Below are 18,870 nucleotides of genomic sequence, written 5' to 3'. Positions count from 1 at the left end.
TGGATGTGCATTATGGGGTCAATTATTAATTACATTTCCTATGGAGGGGTTCATCAAGCAGTTTTAAGTTTGCACAATGCTGTTGTATAATTTGAAAGGTTCAAAGTGAAGGGATCTTGATTTATTTAACACTTTTACACAAAGGCGAATTTAGACTACAAAGAGCATAAAGTGAATGAATAGAATGTTGGATTTGAAGGTGATCCTTAATTAATCTGCTCTGCCAGTGTACTTTAGAAAAGCAGATGATATTTACATTATTTATAATTATAATGTGTCAATACGTGGTATCCATTTTAAATTTGCATATAGTGAAAATACCCATTGCTCAAGCACATCTACCCTCCACCATATGGACTTCTTGGTTTTTTGTTAGGCTGGATTGTGAAAGAAATAGATTAATTTAGGTTCTTTCTGTAGTTGTCATGGAGATATTTTTAACTGTGCTCCATATATCTTTATCAGTTGAACTGAAATCAGAAGGCCTGTGTTTCCTAGAGGGCAGACTGTTATTGAGGGGACACCAGGAAAAAAGGGAATGCAGAGAGTTAGGCTGGAAGCAATTAAGCCACATTGATAGAGCAGTCTATGATATTTAATAAAGTTCCATTTGTTCAACTTAAGCTGTGCTCAGACTCACTCTTTGCTAATGAAACATGGTGGCAGCATCTGAGCTGCGAGTTCTCTGCAGTACATCAGCCATGCAGTGTGTGAGCCATGGGACTCGGTCTGAAGCTCCCCAGAGTCCTGGAGTTTGCAGCCACAAGCTTAACCCAGCAATCGACGCAGTGGAAGGAGGAGTTCCAGCTATACACAGGCCTGGCCATGCAGAAGGACAACAGAGAAAAGTAAAATTATGTGATCTTAAGAGGATTGGGGAGCAAGGCAGAGAGATCTGCAATGCTCTGATGTGCACCACTGCCTCAAGCCTCACAGCAGTCCTAGGAGGCCTGGGGACCTACTGCTCCTCAAAGCAGAAGGAAACTGCAGAACAAAACAGAGTTTTCACTAGAGACTAACCCAAAGGGGGGTGGATAGATCCTTATGTTACTGCCTTTGGCAAACTGACTGCTACATTCAATTTTGGGGACTTGACAAACTCCTTAATTTGAGACAGGATAGTCTGCAGGATTTATGAGCAGCTGCTCTGTGAAAATGAACTAACATTAGACAGATGCTTACTCATGGGGCATGCAGTGGAAGCCTCAAGAGAAAGGATAAAAGCCCTAGGAGGCACAATGTCCCCATAAGTATCTGGAGTGAAACAACGGCAAAGGAGAGCAAGTAGCCATGGTTCCATACCCACAGTGAGATGCATTTACTATGGGAGACAGCCTGAGTCAGTAAAGGAGAAGTGCCCTGCACTAGGACAGCATTACAAGGAATGTGGCAATTTGAAACATTTTAACACTGTGTACAAGATCTCTCAGAAAATTCAGGCAGACTTGTACAAGAAGGGGATGGCACATCAGAGAGCAGTGATGACATCATGACTCTCTCTTTGCCCTGGTCTACACTAGGAGTTTAAGTCAAATTTAGCAGCGTTAAATCGATGTAAACCTGCACCCGTCCACACGATGAAGCTCTTTTTTTCGACTTAAAGGGCTCTTAAAATCGATTTCCTTAATCCACCTCTGACAAGTGGATTAGCGTTTAAATCGGCTTTGCCGGGTCGAATTTGGGGTACTTTTTATGCAATTAGACGGTATTGGCCTCCGGGAGCTATCCCAGAGTGCTCTATTGTGACCGCTCTGGACAGCACTCTCAACTTAGATGCACTGGCCAGGTAGACAGGAAAAGGCCTGTGAACTTTTGAATTTCAATTTCCTGTTTGCATGGTCACCTGCAGCTTGCCACGCTGGCCAGAGCTCATCAGCAGAGGTGACCATGATGGAGTCCCAGAATCTTAAAAGAGCTCCAGCATGGACCGAACGGGAGGTATGGGATCTGATCGCTGTATGGGGAGAGGAATCCGTGCTATCAGAACTCTGTTCCAGTTTTCGAAATGCCAAAACATTTGTCAAAATCTCCCAGGGCATGAAGGACAGAGGCCATAACAGGGACCCGAAGCAATGCCACGTGAAACTTAAGGAGCTGAGACAAGCCTACCAGAAAACCAGAGAGGCAAACAGCCGCTCCGGGTCAGAGCCCCAAACATGCCACTTCTATGATAAGCTGCATGCCATTTTAGGGGGTTCAGCCACCACTACCCCAGCCATGTTGTTTGACTCCTTCAATGGAGATGGAGGCAACACAGACGCAGGTTTTGGGGATGAAGAAGAAGATGATGATGAAGTTGTAGATAGCTCACAGCAAGCAAGCGGAGAAACCGGTTTTCCTGACAGCCAGGAACCGTTTCTCACCCTGGACCTGGAGCCAGTCCCCCCCAGACCCACCCAAGGCTGCCTCTTGGACCCGCCAGGCGGAGAAGGGACCTCTGGTGAGTGTACCTTTCAAAATACTATACATGGTTTAAAAGCAAGCATGTTTAATGATTAATTTGCCCTGGCATTTGCAGCTTCCTGGATGTACTCCCAAAGCCTTTGCAAAAGGTTTCTGGGGAGGGCAGCCTTATTCCACCCACCATGGTAGGACACTTTACCACACCAGGCCAGTAGCACGTACTCGGGAATCATTGTAGAACAAAGCATTGCAGTGTATGTTTGCTGGCATTCAAACAACATATGTTCTTTATCTCTCTGTGTTATCCTCAGGAGAGTGATATCATTCATGGTCACCTGGTTGAAATAGGGTGCTTTTCTTAAGGGGACATGCAGAGGTGCCCGTTCCTGCTGGGCTGTTTGCCTGTGGCTGAACAGAAATGTTCCCCGCTGTTAGCTGTGGGGGGCGTGAGGGGCTAGCCACATGGTGGGGGGAGGCAAAATGCGACCCTGGAATGAAAGCACATGTGCTGTGTATGTAATGTTAACAGCAAGGTTTACCGTGAAAGAGTGTAGCCATTGTTCTAGAAAATGTGTCTTTTTAAATACCACTGCCTCTTTTTTTTTTCTCCACCAGCTGCATGTGTTTCAGTGATCACAGGATTTTCTCCTTCCCAGAGGCTAGTGAAGATTAGAAGGCGAAAAAAATGCACTCATGATGAAATGGTCTCTGAGCTCATGGAGTCCTCCCACACTGACATAGCACAGATGACTGTGTGGAGGCAGACAATGTCAGAGTGCAGGAAAGCACAATATGACCGGGAGGAGAGGTGGCGGGCTGAAGAGAGTAAGTGGTGGGCTGAAGAGAGGGCTGAAGCTCAAATGTGGCAGCAGCGTGATGAGAGGAGGCAGGATTCAATGCTGAGGCTGCTGGAGGATCAAACCAATATGCTCCAGCGTATGATTGAGCTGCAGGAAAGGCAGCAGGAGCACAGACCGCTGCTACAGTCCCTGTGTAACCAACCGCTCTCCTCCCCAAGTTCCATAGCCCCCTCACCCAGACGCCCAAGAACATGGTGCGGGGGCCTCCGGCCACCCGGCCACTCCACCCCAAAGGATTGCCCAAGCAACAGAAGGCTGGCATTCAATAAGTTTTAAAGTTTTAAACTTTTAAAGTGCTGTGTGGCCTTGTCCTTCCCTCCTCCACCACCTCTCCCAGTGCTTCTCTCCTCCACCACCCCTCCTGGGCTACCTTGGTAGTTATCCCCGTATTTGTGTGATGAATGAATAAAGAATGCATGAATGTGAAGCAACAATGACTTAATTGCCTCTGACAGCACTGATCGAAGGGAGGAGGGGAGGGTGTTAGCTTACAGGGAAGTAGAGTGAACCAAGGGGCGGTGGGTTTCATCATGGAGAAACAAACAGAACTTTCACACCGTAGCCTGTCCAGTCATGAAACTGGTTTTCAAAGCTTCTCTGATGCGTACCACGCCCTCCTGTGCTCTTCTAACCGCCCTGGTGTCTGGCTGCGCGTAACCAGCAGCCAGGCGATTTGCCTCAACCTCCCACCTCGCCATAAACGTCTCCCCCTTACTCTCACAGATGTTATGGAGCGCACAGCAAGCCGCAATAACAGTGGGAATATTGGTTTCGCTGAGGTCTAACTGAGTCAGTAAACTGCGCCAGCGCACTTTTAAACGACCAAATGCACATTCTACCACCATTCTGCACTTGCTCAACCTGTAGTTGAACAGTTCCTGACTACTGTCCAGGGTGCCTGTGTATGGCTTCATGAGCCATGGCATTAAGGGGTAGGCTGGGTCCCCAAGGATACATATAGGCATTTCAACGTCCCCAACGGTTATTTTCTGGTCTGGGAATAAAGTCCCTTCTTGCAGCTTTTGAAACAGACTAGAGTTCCTGAAGATGCGAGCGTCATGTACCTTTCCCAGCCATCCCACGTTGATGTTGGTGAAACGTCCCTTGTGATCCACCAGGGCTTGCAGCACTATTGAAAAGTACCCCTTGCGGTTTATGTACTCGCCAGCTTGGTGCTCTGGTGCCAAGATAGGGATATGGGTTCCGTCTATGGCCCCACCACAGTTAGGAAATCCCATTGCAGCAAAGCCATCCACTATGACCTGCACATTTCCCAGGGTCACTACCCTTGATATCAGCAGATCTTTGATTACATTGGTTACTTGCATCACAGCAGCCCCCACAGTAGATTTGCCCACTCCAAATTGATTTCCGACTTACTGGTAGCTGTCTGGTGTTGGAAGCTTCTACAGGGCTGTTGCCACTCGCTTCTCAACTGTGAGGGCTGCTCTCATCTTGGTATTCTTGCACCTCAGGGCAGGGGAAAGCAAGTCACAAAGTTCCATAAAAGTGCCCTTACGCATGCGAAAATTTCGCAGCCACTGGGAATTGTCCCAGACCTGCAACACTATGCGGTCCCACCAGTCTGTGCTTGTTTCCAGACCCCAGAATCGGCGTTCCACCGCATGAACCTGGCCCATTAGCACCATGATGCCCACATTGCCAGGGCCCCTGCTTTGAGAGAAGTCTGTGTCCATGTCCTCATCACTCATGTTACCGCGCTGACGTCGCCTACTCGCCCGGTATCGCATTGCCAGGTTCCGGTGCTGCATATACTGCTGGATAATGCATGTGGTGTTTAATGTGCTCCTAATTGCCAAAGTGATCTGAGCGGGCTCCATGCTTGCCGTGGTATGGCGTCTGCACAGAAAAAAGGTGCGGAACGATTGTCTGCCGTTGCCCTGACGGAGGGAGGGGCAACTGACAACATGGCTTACAGGGAATTAAAATCAACAAAGGGGGTGGCTTTGCAAGAAACTGAATGGCCCCCTCAAGTATAGAGCTCAAAACCTCAAGGATAGAACTCAAAACTGGGTTTGGCAGCCCGTTGATTTTACAGAGGGAAGGAGGAGAAAATGAATACAAAACAAATCTGGTCTATTTCTTGTTTTGAGTCACTTCATCTATCTTTATACATCTTGCTGGCAGCAGACTGTGCAGTACAACCGCTAGCCATCATCATCTCCTGGGTGCTCAGCAGAAGACGGTGCAGTATGACGACTAGCCATCATCTTCTGCTGGCTGGAGGTTAAAAGACAGTGCACTGCCGGTAGGACTGAATCGCCACGAGACGAAACTTAAAAGGGAAATGACCTGGCTGAGTCACTCCCATGTTTGCCCAAGTGCCCGATTAAAAGAGCACCCAGGACTACGTTGATGACGGCTACCAGTCATACTGCACTGTCGGCTGCCAAAAGGCAATTAACTGCTGCTGTGTAGCAATGCAGTACCACGTCTGCCAGCACCCAGGAGACATATGGTGACGGTTTGCTGAGCAGGCTCCATACTTGCCGTGGTATGGCGTCTGCACAGGCAACGCAAGAAAAAAGGTGCAAAACGATTGTCTGCCCTTGCTTTCACGGAGGGAGAGAGGGAATGGGGGCCTAACAATATGTACCCAGAACCACCCGCGACAATGTTTTAGCCCCATCAGGCACTGGGATTTCTACCCAGAATTCAGATGGGCGGCGGAGACTGCGGGAACTGTGGGATAGCTACCCACAGTGCAACGCTCTGGAAGTCGACGGTTGCCTCGGTACTGTGGACACACTCCGCCGACTACATGCACTTAGAGCACTTGTGTGGGGACACACACAATCAACTGTATAAAACCGCTTTCTACAAAACCGACTTCTATAAATTCGACCTAATTTCGTAGTGTAGACATACCCATAGAGTCCAAGAGCATATCTGGTTCAGGCTGTTGGGACAGGAAAGCAACATGGGATAATACCAGCCTCCTTGCCTGCAACAATGTTAATAGGGAAATGCTCAGTGTAACTTCAGCTGGATAGTGGGGCCTCCTGCAGTGTGACTGCTTGGGGTGAATTGGGCTTGAACACACCCATTACAAGGAGCAGACATAGTCTAATAATGTGCAATGAGAGCATAATGCAGCCTGTAGGAAAATGTGACCTCAAAGTAACTAATCTGAAAAATAACAGACAGAACCAACTGAGGTTCGTGGTGCTGGATGGAAAGTACCACAGACCCCTGTTGGGGAATACAGCCATACAAACCATGGGTTCAGGATGCAGCATCACAACTTCATAGCTGCAGTGCAAGAAGAAAAAGGGCGAGTCCTATGGACATTGGAGACAACTTTAAAACCATACGTGGGGATATTTTCAAGGGAAATGGGTGCCTTGAAGGAACGCTGGAACTGGAAGTAGACTACACAGTGGAACCTGTGTGTTACCAAGAAGGAGAATTCCAGTGGCATTACACAATCCAGTATGCAAGGAGCTCAAAACTCTGCAGAGCAGGGGTATTGTAGCACCTATAGAGGCTAGTACAGTCTGGGTAAGCAGCATTGTGGTGGTAAAGAATCAATCAGGCAAATTACACATATGCATAGACCCAAAGCCACTGAACAAGGCATTGAAAAGATGCCACTGTCCACTGCCCACAACTGATGACCTCTTGCCAGAACTCTCCAAAGTCAGAATCATTATGGTGTGTGATGTGAGGGACAGGTTTTGGCACACAAGCCTAGATAGAGAGTCCAGCATGCTGAAAACTTTCGGAACACCATTTGGTCACTACAGATGGGTATGCATGCCGATGGGCATAAGCCCAGTTCCAGATAAGACTCACCCCAGGGTTGCAAGGACTGCCTGGGGTGAAAATAATTGCAAGTGATATCCTCATTGTAGGCAAATGGACCAATGATACAGAAGCTGAACAAGACCCTGGCAGAAAACTACAGCCTTTCCACAGTGATGTGGTGACAAGAACCCTACCAAAATGTGCCTCAAACAGCATGAAGTGACATACCTTGGCTATCTGCTCACAGCAGAGGGACTGAAAGCAGGTGCAAACAAGATCAAGGCAGACAGAAGAATGCCAGCTCCAGTGGATGTGACAGTGGTACAGTGCTTCACTGGGATGATAAATTTGCTGTCCAAATTCTGTCTGCACTTGACTGTAGTAGCAGAATCCAAATGTCAGCTCACCAGGAAGTATTTTGCATGGGACTGGGTAGGTCCCCAACAGCAAGCATTTAGCATGCCAAAACAAGTGATAGTGGATGCCCCTGTCCTGAAGTCCTACCAACCAGGAGAGCCACTGTTGCTCCAGTGTGATGCATCAGAGAAAGGATTGGGTGTTGCTCTTTTGCAGGAAAGCCATTTGCTTATATCAGCAGAGACCTGTCACAGGCTGAACTGGGTGTGCCCAAATAGAAGAAGCACTTCTGGCTGTAGTATTTGGAGTAGAGCAATTCCATCAGTACATGTATGCACTATTATTGGGTGACCAATCAGACCACAAGACCCAGAGACAATCATGGCAAGCCCCTTCTTAGTGCTCCATAGGGGTGTGTTAATTAGCCTCCAGCTCTACTAGACAGAGGTCAGATAATGTCCAGGAAAATTACTGTTGTTAGCTGATACCCTGAGCAGGATGCATTTACCCAGCATCGGTGAGATGGGGGAAGAGGATCAGGACATAGTGCAGCATGCAAATGAATTCAGTTTTCCAGTTTCAACAACAAAGCTGATAGAAATCAAAGAGGATATGGAAAAGGACATCCAACTATAGGCAATGAAAAGAGTAATATTAGCAGTGTGGCCTGAAGACAAAAGCCAAGTACTAGTAAGAGCAGAATCATGTTTTCAAATTAAAGATGAACTGAGTGCAGCATGTGAATGGATTCAGTTTCCCAGTTTCAACAGCACAGCTGATAGAAATCAAAGAGGATATGGAAAAGGACATCCAATTATAGGCAACAAAAAGAGTGATATTAGCAGGGTGGCCTGAAGACAAAAGCCAAGTACTAATAAGAGCAGAATCATGTTTTCAAATTAAAGATGAGCTGAGTGTGCAGGATGGAATCATACTTTGAGGACAGAGAACTATTGTCCAAGCTTCATTATGTAAGGATGTCATGCAAAAAATACATGCCTGACAGCTGTCTTAGATGGGATCAAGAGTGTTTACTGTCTGGGAATAAATGCTGGTCATGTTATAACTGGTAGCAAAAAGAGATTGGTACCATGTGAGCTACCAACCTGACCATGGGAAAAGATGGGAGTGGAGTTATTTACCTTCACTGTAAAGTAGTACTTGATTACAGTGGACTACTATCAAATTTCTGGGAGGTTAATATCCTGCTTGACACAAGAAGCAAGTCAGTGATTGGCAAACTGAAGGGCCACTTTGCAAGATATGGCATTCCAGACACTGTATTCACTGAGCACAGATAGTCTGCCGCACTTGTGAGCAGCTGGAAGAATTCAAGAATTCAAGGAATTTGCATACAAAGAGGAGGTAACCATCACAGCACCAACCCGCAATACCTGCAGAGTTATTGTAAGGTGGAATCAGCTGAAAGACTGTTACACAAGACTCTTTATTCTGGTTCAGAACCCACAGGGATGGAGAAGATGAGACAGGGAGAAAGCTTGCTAGATTTGGAGGCAGGTGACAGGGAGATAGACAAAACTCACTCCCAGTGTGGTCACATGTTGAGGAGACCAAACTATTTCAAAGACTATGTAACCAGCTGAGTCTGTGGTAAAGATGAGATTTCAACTCAGCTACGTGCTAGCAACCTCTGGTCAAAGGGAGATGGGGTGGGGATCTTGCTGTAATTATTGGTTTTTAAAGTTTATACAAAAATGTTTGTAAAATAGGGAAGATGTATCATGATTAGTGGAACTGGAGTCACAGGGGCCATGTTCCCTGGAGGAGCTGTTATTGAAGAGACACCCGTGGAAACTGGGAACTCCAGGGAGTTAGGCTGGAAGGAACTTGGCCTTGTGGACAGAGTAGCCAAAGGGTTTAATAAAATTTAATTGCTCAACTTAATAAGCATTCAACTTCACTCTTTTTGTGAATGAAACAATCAGAAGAGGAACATTTGTCCAAATGCTTCAAATGCCTCTTCATTTACACTCCTGGAAATCCATAACTTGGTGGGGTATCTTTAACCATAGCAATAGAGTCAGATGGTAAGGTATGGTAGAACAGTGTGTACCTTAACAGGAACCAGGAAACTGCACTGTGATGTTTCTGCTAATAAGGTGTGTGAGAATGTGACTGCTCACTTGCTCATCCAGAATAAACAGAATCAAGGAGGGCTGAACAGAGAATGAAGAAGAAAAATCTGTTCAATTCTGAAGACATCTAGAGTGAGTGTGACTCGGTTATTAACGGTATTTTTGCCTGGCAATCCATGACCAAGGTATGAATGTGCATGATCCCAACTACAAAAATGGCCTGAACTTAGTCAGCCTTGACATGTGGACTTACTTATATTCTACATGTGAAAGCACTGTCCCCAGACATTGCTGCATCAGTTTATGGTGTCTTGTAGGAGCCAATTCAAATATGAGTTACAAGAGAAAATGATGCTCCTTTGCACATTTGTGGCAGTAGGAGAGAAAGAGATTTGCAGTATGCCTCCTGAAACCCTCTTTTTGGGCTTTTAGCAACTCTGATAATTGAACAACAAAAAGTTGGCCTTTTGGTGTTATATCAATAAAGAGAGACAACTTGAGTTTATGTTGTGGGGCATGTGGGGGCATTAGATATTTATGGTGGGAAGAGCAGGTTTTTTTACCTATTATATGTTTTGATATGAAATGGTACAGCTGATTATTGTAAAGACACCCAGAGTATGGGATGAATCATAGAATATCAGGGTTGGAAGGGACCACAGGAGATCATCTAGTCCAACCCCCTGCTCAAAGCAGGGCCAATCCCCAATTTTTGCCCCGATCCCTAAATGGCCCTCTCAAGGATTGAACTCACAACCCTGGGTTTAGCAGGCCAAGGCTCAAACCACTGAACTATTCCTCCCCCCAGTGAGTCATTGACCAGTCTATTGACCAGTGGTCATCTTCTTTATAGACATTTAATTTAATAATTATTTTTTAAAGAATTTCTCTCTCAGCATCAAGAATACCTGACCTGATAGAACTGCAAGATTTGGATGTCTGAAAGGACTTCTGTACATTTTCTAATTTATTTTTATAATATTTAGTGTTATCCAAAGCTATTCCTTAAAGTAATTCAAGTTGTCCTGCAACAAAGTCCACAAAAAGACCATGGAGAAGCAGTCAGATTTAAGAATGAGTAACTCTTCTAACTAGAATTTTTGACCTGAGAGCAATATAAATTGTGATTCTTGGAGTATAAAGGGATAGCATCACAGACTAATAAAACACAGAGAAAGAGAGAATACTAGAATACATAGGCTATATCCTCAGTTTGTTTAAATCAGTAATCAGTGGTTTACACCAGCTGAGGTTCTGGCCCCATGTTATTAAAATTCTGGAAACAGAAGTTTTCAGAATTTCAGAATCTGAGTTCTGAATCTTTGCCTTCAAAGCTGACTTTGCGCTTTAAAAATCATTTAGTCATGACAACAAGAAAGACTTCTCATTGACATAAAGAAAGATGACATTTGATCCTTTATTAGTCTGTCATCCTCTACATTTTATATTGGAACAATCAATGTAGATTAGAGGACCATGTATTGTGTTAGCTTTTGTAATTGGAGTGTAGGATAAATATAAAATTAGAGAATTAAGTTAGCGTAAGTTTGGTTAAAGAAATGTGTTGTGCAAAGAGGCCCTAACTAGCAAGTAAAAAAAAGGTCTGAAAAGAAATGAGTTTTATAAGGCCAGACGAAATGATGTAGGGAGGATGTTCAAAGAATAACTAATAAAATAAGGGAAAGTATTTGAAAAGAAGGCCTCTGACCAATAGGGGTGACTGCAGATGGCTTTAAATAAGACAAAGAGACTCTGTTTTACAACGGGTCAACATGGCCCTTTCCACCCCACATTTCCATGTTATCTCAAAAGTTAGGGCTGATATGAACCCAGTGCAAATTAGGGTTTATGTGACGCCAGGTGTGGTCAGCAAGAAGGAGGGGAAGAGATGCGGAGGAAAGGCATTGGGGAGAAAGGAAATTGTAAATCTCATCTGGATTAAAACTGGAAATAAGGGTGAACTGTCTCAAATTGGTTTTTTAGCTGAAGTCAGTAATTGGCACTGACATCACTTATTTGATAAAGGGTATAAAAATAAACTCTCAAAGGGTTCATTGCTAAAACCTGTCTGACCACATTGGAACTGACAACCATGGCTCTAAGCCCCCCTGGGTTTAGCTTGTTTTTAAGTATCTTGATGAAATGCTTATAAATGTTTTGTTACTCTTTGAATGTAGTAAATTGCTTATTATTTAGGTTTTGGGGGCATGTTTAGAGCCATTTTATAAATACTGTTTGGCCTTTGGATTTAATAAAGGAATTTATGATTAAATTAGTGTCGTGGTAATCCCCAGTTCCAACATGGAGTACGAAACTCTTAAGCATTTTGTGGCAGCTGGCAGCACAGTATAGCAGAGGATTGTATCTGAAAGAGTTCTTTCAGCACATTGCGTAATGACAGGTTTCAGAGTAACAGCCGTGTTAGTCTGTATTCGCAAAAAGAAAAGGAGTACTTTTGGCACCTTAGAGACTAACCAATTTATTTGAGCATAAGCTTTCGTGAGCTACAGCTCACTTCATCGGATGAAGCTCACGAAAGCTTATGTTCAAATAAATTGGTTAGTCTCTAAGGTGCCACAAGTACTCCTTTTCTTTCAGCACATTGTTCATTTCCTGTCGAAGTGGGAACTCATCTAGAGCTCTAAAAAACAGTCATGACGCAAGCCATTTTGCTGTTCAGGATATTCTTTTAAATGACTCTTCCTATGTAATGTCTCTTCAAAATATTCTTGTCTGTTTTTTTGTATGGCTTCTATCTATTCATTATTAGTAAGGGTATGTTTTAGTCACGGGTATCTTTAGAAAAAGTCATGGACAGGTCACTGGCAATAAACAAAAATTCACAGCCTGTGACTTGTCCATGACTTGTACTATATATCCCTGACTAAATCTTGCAAGGGGGGGACGGACTGGGGGTGCCGTGGGTGCTGGGGGGGTTGGCAGGGCTGGCAGACTCCCTACCTATCTCCATACCACCTCAGAAGCAGCGACATTCCCCTCCCTCTGCTCCTAGGCAGAGGCGTGGCTAAGCAGCTCTACGCGCTACCTCCGCCCTGAGCACAGGCTCCGCAGCTCCGACTGGCTGGGAACTGTGGCCAATGGGAGATGTGGGGGCGTTGCCTGTGGGCAGAGGAAGCACATGGCCTCCACCTGGGAGCCCTGAGCCCCCTCTGACATCCAAACTCCTCCTGCTGCTCTGGGGGATGGCACGGTGGCCTGAGATTGCCCCAGCAGTGGCTGGTGCGGTTGGCCCAGGGGCTGCTCGGGCGGCCCTGGGGTCAGCTGCACTGGTCGCTGCAGAAGTCATGGAGGTCACGGAAAGTCACAGAATCCATGACTTCCATGACCCCTGTGACAAACTCGCAGCCTTAATTATTAGTTATGTACTCTCCACAGTTAGTTAAGGCAGCCCCTAACCAGCACATTTTTATGTTGGTTGCTTATAGGTTAACTATAAGAGGAGCTAAATTCATCCTTGGTCTGTTTTTGTTGACTTCAGTGGGTTTACCCCAGAGGCGAATTTGGCTCCAACTTTCAGCTGTGTAGTTATTGGCTTAGAAAAGCCTGGAAAAGTAAAAACTTGTGCTAGTCTTCTTTAACTATTTAAACATCTGTCTCTGGCTTGTGAAAAAGCTAAAGACTACAGGAGAATGAGCTGTCTTGAGCAGGGGTTCTGAAACTTTTTTTTTCGGGCCCCTTTTGAAATATTTCAGGCTGTGATGCTCCCCAACCCAAAAATTGATAGTAAATTACTGTTCATACTCATAGGAGCACTAAATGGCAATATCTTATCATGCCCTTATTGCAACCCTTACTTCTGAGCCCCTGCTAGAGACGCTGCTGCCTTCAGAGCTGGGCACCTGGCCAGCAGATGCCACTCTTTGACTGCCCAACTCTAAAGGCAGCACAGAAATAAGGGTGGCAATACCAAATCACAGACATTTTTTCATATGTCAAAAATCTGCCTGGACGGAGATCAGAGGACCAGAACCAGAGGCCATGGCCGGGAAAACCCACAAATATGGTAACCCTAATGTTGCGACCCCCTACAATAGCCTTGCAACCCCCTTTTGGGCCAGGACCCCAAGTTTGAGAAACACTGGTCTAGAGGCTGGCTAGATTGCTGTATTGACTTTACTCTGAAATAATGAACATTCAGCAGTTTGTACAGGAAAACCAAGATGGTATCTTGTGATTCCCCAGCACACTTGTCAAACAACCTTGTCCTTTGATCTTATCGCTTCTCGGAAGCTAACCAGCTTTTCACCCATTCCAGTTACTGATAATCCTCCATGGAAATGGATTCAGTTTTGCTTGATCATGAAAGAGCCCTTGTCCTGTTGAGTCAGTATGGTATTAATAATAATACCCAGCATGCAGTTGTAGAGCTTTAGATGTATCAGTTGTACTAATCAATGTTCTTCCGTATACTTTTTGAAAGATTAGAAATGTGACCACCACTATTTTGGCTAAATATCAGCATGGAAAATCCCCTTATTTCAATTAGATGAGTTCAGGCCCGCTCAGAAGTCCAGAGAGGCCCGGGCCACTTCCAGTTTTTGAGGGCCCTAGCCATAATAAAAATAAAAAATGACGACACATGAAAACAAAATAAGGCACCAAAAAAAAGAGTGAGACATAATTTGAATTTTTTTTATTTAACAAATGTTTTTCTAGCCCTTTTTTGTGCCAAAAAATGTCTTTTACGCACACAAACAAGTTGCAAAACTTATCAAATGCCAAAAAATTAACAAGTGTCTACATTTGAGGCTCTCTTTGAGCTTGAGGTCCAGGCCAAATGGCCCTCCTGTCCCCCGTTCTCCTGATTAGCCCTGGATGAGCTAAATCTTCAGTTTGCTATCCTTCTCCTACTGCTGAGTACAGTGCTGGTACAAATGACTGCCCCATTTCCACCCCCTCCCATGAAGTTGTTGCTATTGGGGAGTTTTGAAGTAATGCTGCTGTGTGATATTTATGAAATGCTTTGCTAGGGAAATGCAAAATATAATGTAATGTAATATAATGTCATGTAGGAATGTTAGCAAATAAACCACAGAAAAGCTGTCTCTGGTCCCCCAATAAATGATATAAAGGTATTTATTTTTCTACCAAGAAGTAAGGTTACAACAATCAATGAGCCATATTCATAATAAATTCATGTGCTAGAATTGTAAACCACCTAGATAAACATGAGGGACGACTAGCATAGCTAACTGTAAAGGAAAATCATGTCTTTATAATGTACTAGAAATCTTGTGTGCTTCAATAAAAGTGGAAAAAGTAAAGCCAGAAAATGTAACTTATTCAGACTTTCAAGAAGCCTTTGACATGAGGTTATTCATGAAACTAACTAGCTCTCACCACTATGGCATATTCTGATGTGGGTGTCCCTCAATCAATCCTGTTGAAATTGTTCCACATTAATTATTACTTGGGCCAGAGAGTGAGAATGACTCTATAGCCCGCTGCAAAGGGCACTCACCTGAGAGGTGCAGATCTCTCTTCAAATCCCTTCTCCTCATCAGCAAGAGGAGGGAATGGAATTAGAGTCCCCATATCCCAGGTGAGTATCCTAGCCACTGAAGTAAAGGTTATAAATGAGGTCCTATATCTCCCAGCCCCTGCCTGTTTTGTGTGGAATTAAGCAGTCTTTGAACATGCCTATTGGATCAGGCCCTGCATGGGTGGCGGATATAATAGGCCAGGGGAGGCTCTGCCTCCCCTGGTGCAGCTGCTGCCACCAGACCCCAGTTGCAGATTTAGCAGGGGGAGTTTTTGCTTTTTTATTATGCCTCGTGCTCCATGGGCACCAGGGAGATTACTGATGAGCCCAGGAAGCTGAGTAACACATACTGCCTTCTTAGCCACCCTGGATCCTGCATGGGGCATATCAAAAGCTCGGGTTCTTCTTCCAGAAGAAGAGAAGAGCTTTTGAATTTTCCTGTAGGTCAGCTTAGGGTCTGTGGAGGGGAGGCGCAGCTGCAGCAGCTCCAGCTGGCCTGGGGCTCCTCTGAGCAGGTTAGGGGGCTCAGGGCTCCAGCCGGCCTGGGGCTCCAGCCACGGAGGGGGTCTCAGGGCTTCAGCTGTGAAGGATGGTGGGGCAGGGGGTCTCGGGGCTCTGGCCGCGGGGGTGTGGAAGGGGCGGAGCCAGGGGCTAGCCTCCCCAAAGTGGGGCTCCAATTGCCGCCTATCAGGCCCTGCATACTACTTAGGTGGAAAAGTACCTATTTTACCCTGATTCATGGATTGCAAACAGGGATAGGGACCTCCCTGCAGCCTGAACTTAGGTGCCTATCTCTGTGAGGTGGTGGGGCTTAGGAGATATACCTCATCAGTATCTCCTATTGGTTATCTTAGGCAGCTCCCTGCCTAACATGCTGGATTTTGTGGATCACATGCTTAGCTATCCATATCTCCCCTTTCATTGTACAGGGAGACTAGATGTCTAACACAGGGTTTGTGAATTCCTGTGATTTCCTAGGTGCCTAAAAGTAAAGTGGCATGATGCTGAGTGTCTCAATGCTTAAGTCCCTTTGTGAATCTGGGCCTGAGCACCTTCCAGTAGGAGATTAAACACTGTGACTACTTATCTGACACATGTATCTCTCATCTACTCCCCAGTGAAAGAAGTGTGTGTAGTTGAGTGTTTTGATTTGGAGTTTGTTTATATACATATTGTTGTGTGTTTATGTTAGAGAAGACTAGGTCAGAGAAATGTGGCTTTCACATTTGGTGGTGAGGTTTGTTATGGTCCTTAGTTCTTGTGGGAGTTCATTCCACAGTTTTGGGCCAGTGCCTGAGAAATCTCGGTCTCCTGTACAGGTAGAATTGTCCTTTTATTTACCTGTTGAGCCAATGGAGCAAAATTGTTGACCATATTCTTTATCCTGGACTTTAGGAGGTCTTTTAGAAGCCCTGAACCTAGGCCACTGAGCATAAGGACTGAGACCTGGATCTTAACTTGTTATTATGGAAAGGCATCAGAGGGAGCAGAACACAAGTTTGATATGCTTGCAGTGGCTGGTGTTGCTGAGAAGACATGCTGCAGAGTTTTGTACTAGATGTTTTTTTCCTAAGCGTTAAAGGCTTTGTGCCGGGATCTATCATGTTGTCATAGTCCAGCTGGGAGGTGATGAAGGCATGAATAGCTGAGTCCAGGTCATTGTCCGCCAAGATGGGATGGAGTCTCCCAGCTGAATGAAGATGATAGAAAGCATTACTCACCTTTGTTTGTATGTGAGAACTTTGCATCAGCAAAGAATCCAGGAACATTCCTAAACTACAGACTAAATTGACCAGCTGTGGATGGGTGCCTTTAATCAAAGGAGACTGCACCATGGCTGCAAATTCTTCAAGATGCTTAAGGCTCACTGTTCCCGAATAAGAATACAGTTACTTTCATTGTATTGATTATACTGTGTTTCAGTAGAATGTTGAACATCCCAGAGAGTAATTTATTAGAAAGCTACAATTTGTTTTTGATCCAAACTCAAATTGTAATCTTCCAATACATTTAAAATAAACAGCTCCAATTAGTTTAGTACTTATCTTGTAAACCTTTCATTATGATCAGGTCAGGCATTAAACTATCTTTATTTTCACAGGTGATAAAAAATTGTCACTAATCCAATTGTTTAGTTATTTTGAGCTATCCCCTCCACTACAGATTTTGAGGAATTTTTATTGTGCTACACTACAGTAATTAATCATTGCGACGTCAATATTCTTGGCTGGTCCTCCTCATTAAATGGCATCTATTTTTCCTCTTCTTCTTCAGCATCAGGGAGTTTTCTCTACTTTGCTATTTGGTGCTAATTTGTAGTACTTGCCTAATCACTGACTGTAGGATGGAAATGTCCATGGAAAGAAATGAGGATATGATAATCTGAAAGTCATGGCACAAAACTGAAATTTGGACAAACAACAGATATTTCTCCTTTGGGTGAGCTGAAGCAGCTAAACTTTCTGTATAGCTTTGGGATACTCACAGAAGAATCCTGTGACAAGCCATTCCCTCTATACAAGTTATAGATTTCCTTTTTCCTGTTGGGGCAGAGGAAATGTAGAAATTTGGAAAGGAAGAGCCCTCAAACATATCCAGGTGTGACTAACTATAGGAATATAATGGGTATTGGAAGATTCCTGAAAAATGTATATGGAGAAGGGATTCTTTCCCCTTCTATATGTGGCTGTATAGCTTCATGTTCTAGAGGATCATCTGAAACTAGCTGTGGAAAATAAGACATTTTACCTGTTCCTCTCCTTTCCATTTCCCGCAGGGTTGTCTGGACTTCAGTGCAAGTGGCTGCCTGGGGAGAACAATTGTTGAAAATGAATAGAACCCTGCGCAATTCATGTAAGACATAAGTGCGGAAACCACTGATATGTATAGGGGGCTAATGTATTGCAGTCACCCCAGAGGATTGAAGTTGGATGTAGTTTGCTTGCTTTGATATATATATCTGAGTTGGGTTGAGAAACCAGCAAAACAGAGCTCACTCACTGGAAGGCAATTTTGACTATTTGTGATTATCAAAATTCCCATGGTACTTTTTGCAACAGTAGGGTTGTTACATGCAGTGTCTTAGTCAGATTCCAGGTTGGGTAACTATATCCTGCTTACCTGAAATCTTGCCGCAGTTTTAACTTCATATATTCTTCGCTTCCTGTCCTAAATTGTGTAGTGCTGCCATGTGCGGGATAAACAGCAACTGCATTCCACTCCAGAAGCTGCTTCATTTCTGTAGTGGGTGAATTAATTTATTTATTTAAAGCTTGCAAAAATGCTTTTGGGAATCTTTCAGGATTGTAAGATGCCATGAATTCAACAGGACAAAGTGATCTAATTAAAAACGATTTTAAGTTCTAAAACACCTTGATCACTAGGAATACACAAAATTAGTTTCTGCATGACCCTATTGATACAACCTTGCCATCCCAATCCTATTACCGTCTTGTTTGTGCCCACCCTTGCTTGTCCTGTCAACATTCTAGACTGAAGTTTTTGGGCCACGTACCCCAGCTATCCCTCCTGTGAGGTGCTTAGAATACCTTTTAGATATGGTGCAGAAAACAATCAATAGTAATATCATTTTGAATGGATGGAAGCTTTGTTCAGTAATTCTTAAAACCAACATAGAAACCACTCCAGGCTGCAGGGTGCTGGCTGCCGCTTCCTGCAACTCCCATGGGCTGGGAACGGTGAGCCATGGCCACTGGGAGCTGCGGGCGGCCATGCCTGTGGACGGTCAATATAAACAAACTGTCTCCCGGCCCGCCAGCGGATTACCATGATGGGCTGTGCCCACCACTGCTCTAATTTATGGCAGTCTCCCCAGCCTACAGGCTAGAAGGTACCCCAGAATTTCACTCAGTGCTATGGGCAC

At 44.6% G+C, this 18,870-nt stretch overlaps 1 long non-coding RNA gene across 1 annotated transcript in view; it reads right to left on the bottom strand.

Annotated features, from left to right (window-relative positions):
* The window catches only part of LOC140912062 (uncharacterized), a 28,750-nt gene extending 10,539 nt beyond the window's left edge, over positions 1-18,211 (bottom strand). The window contains exons 1-2 of the long non-coding RNA XR_012159214.2: positions 18,108-18,211; positions 17,736-17,793 (exon numbers count right to left, since the gene is read on the bottom strand). This is a non-coding gene — a long non-coding RNA (uncharacterized LOC140912062). The remainder of the gene's footprint in view (positions 1-17,735; positions 17,794-18,107) is intronic.
* Positions 18,212-18,870: the final 659 nt, after the last annotated feature.

The sequence above is a fragment of the Lepidochelys kempii genome, chromosome 5 (genome assembly GCF_965140285.1).
Source record: "Lepidochelys kempii isolate rLepKem1 chromosome 5, rLepKem1.hap1, whole genome shotgun sequence".
NCBI classification, from domain to species: domain Eukaryota; kingdom Metazoa; phylum Chordata; order Testudines; family Cheloniidae; genus Lepidochelys; species Lepidochelys kempii.
This window is presented reverse-complemented; position numbering and strand designations above follow the sequence as displayed.